Below are 13,330 nucleotides of genomic sequence, written 5' to 3'. Positions count from 1 at the left end.
AAGATTGTACTGCCATTATGCAAAATATGCATTAGCTATTAGGGCTCTGAGACCCCACTGTTCATTTCTTGACATTTTTTGGACATACTTGATTATTATTATTATCATTATTATTTTTAATGTATTTGATTGTTGCAGGGTCTCACTATGCAGATCCAACTCATGGTGATCCTCCTGTTTTCAGCCTCCCCAGCACTGGGATTATAGGCATATGCCACCATGTCCAGACTCTGGCTGGCTCAGCCTGCCCTTGGGGCAGGGCTAGTGCAGCATGTGGTGCCAGAGGTTGACCCTCGGTCCCTGCACTTATCTAAACTTACCTAAGTAGGTGCTTTAGTCTGCTGAACAACCCCACCAGTCCCTGGACACACTTGTATACATTACAGAAGAGAGATAAAAGCTACTGCAACATTGATTATGAAAATAAAAATGAGAAAATCACTTGAACAGGAGTCCACAGAAAAATAAATAAGTACAATATGATGTCTTGATTTGCTGGCATACTTTACAATTTAAATAAACTAGAGCAACACATATCAATACGAATGAATACCACAAATGAGCTGCAGTCTAGTGCTAATTGCTTAATGCTGCTGTATTCATCAGCTTTTCATCACTGGGACACAATACTTGATACCCACAATTTAAATAAGGAGATGCTTAATTCACCTTACATTTTTAGGAGATTTACTCCATGGATGGCTGGCTCACAAGCCAAAAATATACTAAAGGATGTGGTGGAGCAAATTATTTGGCTCATGGTGGCCAGGAAGCAAGAACAGGAGAAGAGCTTCAAAGGGGAAAGCAACCAGATGCAGGCTTCAAGGCCATGGCCCACAAAACATCCAGAAATGCCTTGACATGTGTTCTACCTAATCCCAGAGCAGATTCCCAAGCCAATGAATTTAAAAATCTGCCCTGTCTAACTAATATTTACTAATATTAGTAAATATTTAGAAACAATACTAAATATTCATAGGTTCAAATATTCGAGAAAAGTATAGAAATACATGCAGGAGATAAATGCTAACTTTATGTCTGTGGTTACCTGAGGAGAAAACAATATCAGAGATAGGTATAGAAAAGGCTTCAGCTCTTAACAATAGAGTTTTACTTCTTTACAAAAATAACGAAGGAGTGAGATGGTGGTTCTCTGGAGATGTTCTCTGGAGGCTCCCAAGGAGGCTGATCTGTGTTGACATGGAACCCACTGTCAGTCTTGCCCCTGTCACACATTTCTCCAGCACCAACCATCCACCCCAAGATGGTATGCAGCCCCACACTTTATTCACCTGTCATCAAGTCACCATTCTGAAGGCTGCACGCCTGCCCTGGATGATAAGAGGGTCATCACTGTCCTGCTTCTGGGCTTGCATGCAGAGATTGATTTGGATTCTTGGTCTGAGAGCCAAGTCACAAGATTACTCCCTGATAGTTTTTCTCACTCTCCAAAATCACAAGGCCTTAGACATGCTATTCCTGATTTCATCCATGGAAAGCATGGCAGAAAGTGGCCAGGGCAGGTCTTTGATATGCCCAGTTCTAATGCTGCTTGGGTTTGTTTTTCAACTACCATGACATATGCACTGGCAAAGCCATTTCTATGCTGTGCAAGCTATGAATTTTTTGAATTAATACCTTAAGAATTAACCATACTCCTCTTTTCTCTGGTCTGTCATGACATTCAACTGGCTGTTCCACTACTGAAACAAACTTCATTTCCAATCACATAATTATTTTGTAATTTAATCTTTCAGAGAAGGTTTAAAAGCAATTATACACAAGAAATTTGACACTAAATTTTCATATTCTTATGAACTAAGAGGATTGTCTCCCAGCTTCTGAAAATATTCAAATTTCAACCAAACATTAGAAATGGGCTTTTGTCTTTTAATTAACCAATCTCTTAAAGAGGATTCAACTTTATGACTACAATACATGACCAAACATCTCTTACAATTGTTCTGGTAATGAAGGACAAATGGAAAGTCTATTAATTCATAAGTAGATATATGGCAGAAAATTAGACAGAATTTAATTTTGAATTTTTTTCCAGAACTGGGGACTGAACTCAGGCCTTTGCACTTGCCAGGCAAATGCTTTTGAAAACTTTTTATCTAGCTGATATCAGCTACTGATGGTTACATGTCCAAGGGAAACTTTAAAATTAGAAAATGTCGATACCTTACTGATTACTAATTTCTAAAATAAATAAATAAATGCTTGAAAATCTAGAAAGAAGAGCTTTAAAAACATGAATATAAAGAACTAGGGGCCGGGGAGATGGCTCAGTGGAATAAGCACTTCCCTGGCAAGTACAAGGGCCTGAGTTCAATCCCTGGTTCCACCAAAAAAAAAAAAAAAAAGAAGTTACATTTAGGAGGTAGAACTCTGGAGAGTAGCTTGGCCAGAGGAATCCAGATGCCCACCCTATCAGGCTATATAATGGGAAGTACCTGGGATCTGGCAACTGGGAAGTGGAACCCAGGGTAAATCTGCTCTTAACAAGGAGAAACACTGCATATAAACTCAAAATTTATGGGTTTTATAATATAATGATAGTCTTTGGGCTAGCAAGATAGCTCAGCAGACTAAGAGCCTGCTTAGGCAAGCTCAGGGACCAGGGTTTGATTCCCTGTACCACATGCCATGCTGGCCCCACCCTCAGGTGCACTGACCAGTCACTGAATCTGGGCATGGTGATGCATGCCTATAATCCCAGTGCTGGGGAGGCTGAAAACAGGAGATTCACTATGAATCTGAGCTGTGTAATGAGATCCTATACCAAATACGAAGAAAAAAAAAGATAGTCTTTGCTCCTATAGCCTAAAGTACAAAAGCTTTAGTTACCAAATTATGTCAACTATTAAAGTTTGTTTGGTGTTATTATTATTATTACTAATTGTACTGCTATAGCTAGGATGTCATATATATCTTAACCACTTGTTCTCCCTTGGGTAATAATTTTGGGAAATGCAGGGATAACAACCTAACCCAAGCCCTACACCAAAAGATGGAAGACAGTGACAAACAGAAACCAACTTCCTACTCTCAGTTAACTAAGAATGCAGGATCTCAGGACAGATACAAACCAAGAATCTCCAACACACAGAAAATAACCCTGAAGAACAAACTTCTCCTAGAGTGGCTTTGATAGTAGTGATATAGTACCTACTATCAAAATTTCACAAGAATTAACACAGAAATCAAAATAAAGAGATCATTCTGAAATAGAAAATGATGAGGCAAAGAAGCAAAATGTGATCTCAGGATCCCAGCTGACCCAGAACAAATCCAGGAGACATCAGCATAGAAGAAATTGGAAGTCACACATCTGAAATCTCTGAAATAATTTCAAATGAAGTAAACAAACAACTACACATAGGTATAGAGGAAATCATATCAGAAATAATCTCTCAGGTAAAATAGAAATGATAGTTATGATGAAAGAATTGCTGATCATATCTACAGAAGACATTGACAAAAAAGAGAAGTATAGAAAAATGATGGAAACTGAATGAATAGAGAAAAAAATAGAATGCATGAAACAGATTCAAAGAAATACACAGAAAAATAAAAATTTCTTTAAAAGCTGGCAAAACTGTTTGAATGAAACTTAAGGCTGACTTTCAGACCTTGAAGAAATCATCATAACTACTGAGCAGGAAAGAAAATATCTCTTAAAATCAACAAGAAACCAGGAAATAATAATTCAACAGCTACAAGATGAACAGCAAAGACTAAATGGTGTCAGTGAAAAAAGAGTCAACACACCTGACATAAAAAGATGATCTGCAGAAGTACTAGCAGAAAACTTCCCAAACATGGGTAAAGAATAGGACATACAGTTAGTGAGGCATATAGAACTCCAAATAGCATCAACCAAAATAAAACTGCACCCAGATATATAATAATCACCATCTCAGAAATTCAGCACAAAAACAACATACTAAAAGCTGATAGAGAAAAGAAACAGAACACATTTAAAGCAAAGTCAATCAAAATCACAGCTGATTTCTCAACACAAACCATCAAGTCAAGAAGAGCTACATGGCAAAACCCTATACAAAATAAATTAAATATGAAAAAAAAATCTATATGACTAACTCAGAATGAAGTATTTTAAATCCTAAAAGAAAACAACTTCCAGCCATGATTGATATGCCCAGCAAAACTCTCAAAATTAGTGAAGATCAGTCAAATCCCCCCAGGACGTACCCTGTAACCCTGTACCATAGTTTGTAGATTCTTGGTCATTGTCAGCCATGTAGATGAGTCACAGCCATTGCTTGAGCAATTTGTTCTCTGTGAAAGCCTGAGAGAATGTTTTCTCTCTATATGACTCTCCTTAGGCACATTATACATCATTGATCACTTTCCTCTGTGGCCCCATAATATCCTTGATCAGAAAATTTGGGACAATTTACATTCCTTGTTACATAGGTCTTGCTTTATCTTGGTCTTAAACATCCAGCAGAAAAGTATAAAAACAAGGTATAAAAAGTAAAGCCATATTAATATGCTGAGCTGTAAAAGGCTCAAATCAACAACTTCTGACATTGCCAGTCCTATGGATAACTCACTACTATTATGGACTACTGGACTATATTGGATTATTTTGCTGAATTCAAGCACCTACAATATTTAAATAACAATGGAATACCCATCTCTGACAAAACTAAACAAAAAGGGGATATAAATGAAGGACCATCTTGTAGTGATATATATATATATATATATATATATATATATATATATATGTACTAATAGTATTTGGACAGGATAGTATGTGTTTATCTTGTACTATGAAATACTACTATAAAGACAATATGCGGGCTGGTGAGATGGCTCAGTGGTCTAAAGCACCTACTTAGAACAAGCTTGGCAAAACAGAGGGACCGCGGTTCAATCCCCCAGCACCACATGCCAGTCAGCCCCGCCCCCTGGTGGGCTGAGCTGGCCACACACACACGCACACACACACACAAATAAATAAATAAATTTTTAAAAAAAGACAATATGCAATGTATTAATTATTGTAACTGTCCTACTAACCTGTTTTGAAACTGTCTCATTGCTATTTGTTTCTCAATAACATTAATAAAAGAAATTAACGGGGAACTAAAATATTTGAATGATAAATTCATGACCACCAAAACAATACTACAAAGAGTACTGAAAGATATTCTAGAAAGAGAACAGAATGACCACAATTCCAAGAACAATAACAGAAAGAAACCACCAAACAGGGCAAACAGTTAAACACAGGAAAAGTAGGGAACCAACAGCAGGAAAATAACATGACTAAGATAAGCCAATACTTATCAATTATAACCACCAATGTAAATGGCCTCAGTTCACCAATTAAAAGAAATAGATTGGCAGAGAAGATTGTGAATCAAAATCTAACAATATGCTGTATACAAGAAACACACTTAACTCAAAAGGAAATTTATAGGCTGAAAGTCAAAGGATGGAAACCATACTCCATGTGTCAGGCAGTCAGAAAAAAATCAGGGGTAGCTATTCTGTTCATAGACAAAGTGAACTTCAAACCAAGAATGATCAGACAAGATAAACAAGGTCACTACATTCCAGGTAGGGGAAACTTCAAGAGGAAGAGATAACAGTCATAAGGGACTACACAACTATAATAGACAAATTTGAAAGGACATAAAATGACCAATAACAGAATCTTAATAGGGGAGTTTAACACCATATTATCTCAAAAAGATAGATTAACTAGTCAAAAAATCAGGAAAGAGTTAGAAATGAACCAAACCTTTGAACAAATGGACTTAGTGGACATTCATACAGTGTTTCAGCCAACAACATCTGAATACACACCCTTTTCTTTACACATAGGATATTCTCTAAAATAGACCACATACTACTCCATAAATCATGTTTAAATAAAGGTAAGAAAAATGAAACTATACCATGCATATTATTTGACCATAATGCAATGAAACTGGAAATTAATGACAAAAAAATGCAAAAACCACAAACTGCATGGAAATTAAATAATACCCTCCTCAGCAACAAATGGGCCACAGATGAAATTAAACAAGAAATTCAACAATATTTACAATCCAACAAAAATTCAAACACAATTTACTGGAATATGTGGGATGCAATGAAAGCAGTTTTCAGAGGGAAATTTATAGCAGTGAGTTTACACATTAGAAAAAAGTACAAAAACAAATAAATATCTTAATCCTGTCTATCAAGCTTCTACAAAAAGAAGAACAAATCAAGCCCAAAGGCCTAAAAAAGGAGGAAATCATAAAGATCAGAGTAGAAATCAATACAATTGAGACACAGAAAACAAGATTAAATAAAATTGATAAACCCCTAGCAAACCTCATCAAAAAAGGAAAGAAAAAACTAAAATGTAAGCAATAAGGAATAAGAAGAGTGAAATTATTATAGATCTTGTTGAAATTTAGAAGATCATCAATACCTACTTTGAAGATCTTTACTCTCAAAAGTTGGACAACACAGAAGAAATGGACAGATTCCTAGATACGTATGAATTATAAAACTGAATGAAGATGTAAATACTCTGAATGAATATCAGTCAATGAAATTGAAAATGTAGTCATAAACTTACCACCAAAGAAAAGACCAAGTCCTCAGGGATTCACATCTGAATTCTATAAGAAATTTGGAAAATATTTAATTCCAATACTCCCCAAAATCTTCAAAGAAACTGAAGGAAACATTTTTCCTGAGTTCATTTCTGGAGGCAAGTACTACCCTGATACCAAAACCAGAGAAAGACACAACCACAAATGAGAACTATAGGCCAATCTCCATAATGAATACACATGCAAAAATCCTCAATAAAATACTAGCAAAGAGAATGATCCAAATCATAAGGAAGATTATACACCATGACCAGGTTGGGTTCATCCCAGGGATATACAGATGGTTCACCATATGCAAATCTATAAATGTAATACACCATATCAACAAAGCCAAAAACAAAAACCACATGATCATCTCAATAGACAAAGAAAAAGTCTTTGACAAAGGTCAATACTCATTTATGTTAAAAAAACATACAGAAAATTGGAATAGATGGCCTATACCTCAACCTGATAAATGCCATCTATGACAAACCAAAAGCCAACATCATTCAAAATGGAGTAAAACTGAAATCTTTTACTCTAAGATCAGGTACAAGTCAAGAATGTCCACTATCACCACTCCTATTCAATATAGTTCTGGAAATATTAGCCAGAACCATTAGACAAGAAAGAGAAATAGGGGCCAGCGAGATAGCTCAGCAGACTAAAGTGCCTGCTTAGGCAAGAGTAGGGACTGGTTCGATTCCCAGCACCACATGACACACCATCCCCGCCCCCCAGAAGTGTTGAACAGGTCAGAGACCAGTTGTGGTAGTACACAACTTTAATTACAGTGCTGGGGAGGCGGAAAGCAGGTGGATCACCATGAGTCAGGGCTGCATAGTGAGACCTTGAAACAACCAAATACGTACATAGCTAGCTAGCTAGCTAGCTAGCTAGCTAGATAGATAGATAGATAGATAGATAGATAGATAGATAGATAGATAGATAGAGAAATAAAAAGAATAAGAATTAGAAAGGAAGGAAAACTATCATTATATACAGATATGATACTTTACACGGAAGAACCAAAATATGCCACCAAGAAACTCTTAGAATTAATAAACAAATTCAGTAGCATAGCAGGATACAAAGTCAACAACCAAAAATCAATAGCACTCCTCTCCGCAAACAACAAATTCACTGAGAAAGAAATTAAAGAAACAACATCTTTACAACAGCATCTAAAAAATGAAATACTAGGACTGGCCAAATAGCTCTGCAGATTAAACTGCATGTAAGCAGGTGCAGAGGCTGGGAGTTTGATCCCTGGGCCTGCCATGCCGGCCCCACCCCCAGGGTACACTGAGATGGCAATTGATTCTGGACATGGTGGTGAGTGCCTGTAATTCCAGCTCTTGGGAGGCTGTAAACAGGCGGATCTCTACAAGTCCAATCTAGTAGTGAGACCCCAAACAGCCTGTAGACCCTTCCCTAAAATACGAGAGAGAGAGAGAGAGAGAGAGAGAGAGAGAGAGAAGAGAAATATTTAGGAATCAATCTAACAAGCAAGTAAAATATCTATACAATGAAAAATACAGGAGCTGGGACAGAGCTCAGTAGAATAAGTGCCTGCCTCACAAGCACAGGGTCCTGAGTTCAACCCCTGGTACTGCAAATAAATAAATAAATGCCCTTTAAGTATTAAAAACAAAAAAAGAAAAATAGAATGTTCTGAAAAAAGAGGTTAAAAAGAATTTCAGAAAATGGAAAGATATTCCTTGCCATTGGATAGGAAGAACCAACATTGTGATAATGAGCCACACTCCCAAAATTGTTATACAGACATAATGCAATCCCTATCAAAATACCATCAGCATAGCTCACAGATACAGAGAAAACATTCCTAAAATTCATTTAGAACCAGCAAAAACCTAGAATATCAAAGGAATCTTGACCAACAAAAGCAAGGCAGGAGACCACAATCCTTGACTTCAAATTATACTACAAAGCTACTGTGATAAAATCAGTATGTTACTGGTTAAAAAAATATATCTGAGGATTAGTGGAACAGACTAGAAGATGCAGACACAACTACAAACACACATGGCCACCTTCGGTTTGACAAAGAGGCAAACATGTTCACTGGAAGAAAGATAGCCTCTGTAAAAAATGGTGCTGGAAAAACTGGCTTTCCATATGCTGAAAACTAAAATTAGATCCATGTCTATCACTATGCGCTAAACTAAAGTCAAAATGTATTAAAGATCTAAATATTAAAACATAAACGCTAAATCTACTAGAAAAGAAAGTAGGTAGAAATCTTGAAAATATAGGGGTAGGCAGCATGAACAAAATCAAACTGCACAAGAAGAACTTCAAAGAACCAACAACTGCCATCTCATCTTACTGAGAACTTTCTGCACATCAAAACAAACCACCAACAGAGTGAAAAGACAACCCACAAATTGGGAGAAAAAAGTCTGAACCAACAGTCACTTAGACAAAGGACTTCTATCTAGAATACATAAAGAACATAAAAATTCAGGTAGGCCAAATTTAAAGACCTACAATTAAGACTCAGGACATATGAGAACTTGTACTGTAACGTCATGTAACTCAGTAGTGTCCCAAATTTTCTGATCAAGGAGATTATGGGGCCAAAGAGGAAAGTGATCGATGATGTAGAGTGTGCCTAAGGAGAGTCACATGGAGAGAAAACATTCTCTCAAGCTTTCACAGAGAGCACATTGGCCAAGCAATGGCCGTGACTCATCCACATGGCTGACACTAACAAAAGATCTACAGTCTGAGGTACAGGATCTCAGGATAAATCCTGAGGGGATTTCACTGACCTTATCAGACCCAAAAGCTACAAATTTTGTTGCATAGGTCTTGCTTTATCTTGGTCTTAACCATCCAGCAGAAAAGTATAAAAATGAAGTATAAGAAGTAAAGCCATGCTGTTATGTTGAGCTGTAGGGGACTCAGGTCAACAATTTCTGACATTGCCAGTGAAGCAGAAGACCCAATACTATTATGGACTACTGGACTCTTTCAGTATATTTTGCTGAGTTAACACATCTATAATATTCAAATAATGGAACTAAGCAAAAAAGGGGATACAGATGAATGTCCATTTTGTATTTGTGTATTCAAAGTAGTTAGGATATATAGTTACATTCTCTTAATGAATAGAGGGATTTGTTCTAATAGCGTTTGTAAATAGGATATCATGTCCGCATCTTGTACAGCAATTAACCACTAGGAAGAATGTATGCAATGTGTTAATTATTGAAACTGTCCTACCAATTTGGTTTGAAACTGTGTCATTGCTATCTGTTTCTCAGTAAAATTAGGGGGGAAAAAAACAAACAAATTTAAAGACCCAATCCAAAAAATGGGCATCTGAGATGAATACATACTTCTCAGAGGAAGAAATACAAATGGAAAATAAACACATGACAAAAATGCTCATCAACACTGATCATTCAAGAAGTGCAAATTAAAACAACACTGAGATTCCATCTCACTCCAGAAAGAATGCCTATCATAAAGAAATCAACTAATAACAAGTGCTGGAGAAGCTGTGGGGAAAAAAGAACACTTCTCCATTGTTGATGGGAGTGTGGACTGGTACAACCACTATGGAAATGAGTGTGGAGACTCCTGAGAAAAGTAGAATAAGAACTCCCATTCAACCTAGCTATTCCTCTTCTGGATATTTTTCCAAAAGTAATGAAAACATCATATCACAGTGATATATGTGCATCCATGTTTATAGCAGCACAATTTGTAATAGCTAAATCTTGGAAACAACCCAAATTTCCATCACCTGAGCAATGGCTAAAAAATATGCGGTATTTTTATACAATGGACTATTACTCATCTATAAATATAAACTTGAGGCTTTTGTAGGTAAATGGATGCAACTAGAGGCTATATTTCTAAGTGGAATTAATCAGACTCACATGTGTAAACATTGTATTGTCTCCTTAGTGTAAGAACCTGAAAGAATAAAATCTAAAAGATACAATAGATGCAGTAAAATGTAAAGAAATTGAACACACAGAATAAACAAATGAGTTGAGGGAAAGAAAAGATAGGGAAAAAAGAAGGGGAAAAATCATGTAAGTATGTACATAGGATAGCTAAGATGACTGCACTACTAATTTCTATCAGTTTTTTCAAGGTAACAGTTGATGTTAAAATTTTTATGGTGACCAATTTTATATGCTAGTATCTGTAATCTGAACAAATACATTGAAGACAGCAATGTGCAATATAACACCTACTGTTGAATACATTTCATCTTGTTTTTTAAAATGTTTATCATCTCTAATGTTTTATCTATTATTTTTATACTCTTTAAAAACAAATTAAAAGTAAAAGGACAAGGAACAAATTAAGGCTTTTTGAAAGGAAGAGTTAATGTTTAATTGTTTGATCGATCTTGTATGCCTATATCTGGTAACCTGAGCAACAAATTTGATAACAATATGTAATATAACAAGCACTGTTAATTTCCTATTCTTGTTTTGAAATTCTGTATCATTTTTATTGTTTTATGTTGTGTGTGTGTGTGTGTGTGTGTGTGTGTGTGTGTGCAGGGTCTCACCATGCAGCTTGGACTTGTAGTAATCCTGCTGATTTCTGCCTCCCTAGTGTTGGGATTACAGGCATGTGTCACCACACCTGGACTCCATCGCTGGCTCAGCACACCCAGGGCAGGGCCAGCATGGCATGTGATACCAGGGATTGAACCCTGACCCCTACACTTACCTAAGCAAGCACTTAATCTGCAGAGCTATACCGCTGGCCTTGTTGCTTTGTTTTTGTCTTTGGGTTTTTGGTTTTTTTCCCCCCATGTATTTAGTACAGGGTTTACAGGGTCTCACTACATAGATCAGACTCATAGTGATTCTCCTGTTTTCAGCCTCTCAAGCACTGGGATTAGAGGCCAGTGCCACCATGCCCAGTCTCAATCACCATCTCTGCCCACCCCGGGGTCAGGGCCGGTATGGCACCCCAGGGATTGAACCACAGTCCTTGTGCCTGCCTAAAAGGCACTTTAGTCTGCTGAGCTATCTGGCCAGTCCTTGTCTTTGTTATTATTTGGTTTTGTAATTTTCCTCTTTAAAATATTTTTGGCGGAATCGGGGATTGAACTCAGGCCCTTGCGCTTGCCAGGGAAGCGCTTATTCCACTGAGCCATCGCCCCAGCCCTTTAAAATATTTTTTTAAGAAAGCTAAATTTAGGAAAGAGGTCCCCCTTGTAAAGGTATCAAAATATCTCAAATTTTAAGCTGAGATCTAATCCTCAATATATTTGTTTTACTTATCCTAAAACAATCTGTCTACATAAAGGTTTTTAAATTATCATTTTTCTGCTACTAGAATCTCTAAACTGAAAATATATTCTATAAAATTTCTGCTGCTGTTTCAGGAATAGAGATCACACTCAGGGGGCTCCATCACTGAGCTACCTTCTAGGCCCTTTATTTTTTTTGTTTTGAGACCAAGACTCTAAATTTCCTAGGCTGTTCTCAAACTTGCAATCCTTCCACCTCAGCTTCCCAAGTAGCTGGAATTATAGGAGTTGCCATCATACCTAATTAAAAATAAAATTTTAAAAAAGTTAAATTCTATATAATAAAAATATATTCTACCCATTTATGGAAAGCATATATGAAGTATATATAATTCAGTGTTAAAATTCCATAAACATGCATAACCTCTTTTATTTAAATGTTTCAAATATTTTATTTTAAAAACTAAGGTCATTCTTACAAGTGAAGTACATTGTGAAGAATGGATGGGATGGTTCAGGGTTGTAAAGGAGCTACCAGGTGGGAAACTTCAGTAGTCTACATAAGGTGCAGAGATAGCTTGGGTTAAGAAAAAGACAATGAAAAATACGTGATATTTTTATACAAGTAATATTACTCAGTCATAGAATAAATAAATTTGAGTATACCATTGGTAAATGGATGCAACTAGACACCATACTTTTAAGTGAAATAAAACAGACCCACATGTGCAAACATCATATTGTCTCACTAGTGTAAGAACCTGAGAAAATAAATAAAATCTGAAAGGTACAATAAGTACTATGAAAGGGAAAGAATTCCTTCAACAGGAAGGAAAAATTGGGATGAAAAAAAGGACAGGACAAGGAGGGAAAGGAGAAAAATATATGGTTTTGGATGTATGTAGGATGGTTTGGATAATTGTACTCCTGGCTTCTGCTGGTCTACAGAGTAAAGCAGTTGATGTTAAATTTTTTTTTCTTTTTCTTTCTTTTTTTTTTTTTTTGGTCCTTTTAACTTTTTTTTCTTTCCAATTTTGTACACTTATTTCTGGTAATCTGAACAACTACTTTGAAGTGAACATTGTGCAATACAGCAACCATTGTTGAATTCCTACTGAGTTGTTTGGTTAAGCTCCATATTGTTTCTAATGTTTTGAGGGTTTTTTTTTTACTATCTTATATTCTTTTTAGATAATAATAAAAAAATTTTAAAAGGAAAATACAACAACAGAGTTAAAAATAAGTAGACATATGTCAGAAGTTGACTGTACCCTACTTGCTGATAGATTCATTGGGGATGGGAACTTAGAGAAAAAAAAATAAACCTTAGGTTTTAATTTGAAAACTGTGCAACCCACAAATTTGGAAAAAATCATGACAAATAAGTACTCAGACAAAGGTCTGCTCTCTAGAATTTATAAAGAACTAAAAAACACTAGGGCCCCAA

General features: G+C 36.2%; 1 protein-coding gene across 1 annotated transcript in view; it reads right to left on the bottom strand.

Annotated features, from left to right (window-relative positions):
• Window positions 1-13,330, bottom strand: part of Pde11a (phosphodiesterase 11A) — a 535,125-nt gene that overhangs the window by 474,289 nt on the left and 47,506 nt on the right. The window lies entirely within an intron of this gene.

Source organism: Octodon degus, unplaced genomic scaffold, assembly GCF_000260255.1.
Source record: "Octodon degus isolate 3935 unplaced genomic scaffold, OctDeg1.0 scaffold00065, whole genome shotgun sequence".
NCBI lineage: Eukaryota > Metazoa > Chordata > Mammalia > Rodentia > Octodontidae > Octodon > Octodon degus.
Note: the sequence above shows the minus strand (reverse complement) of the source record. Positions and strands in the feature narration are given on the sequence as shown.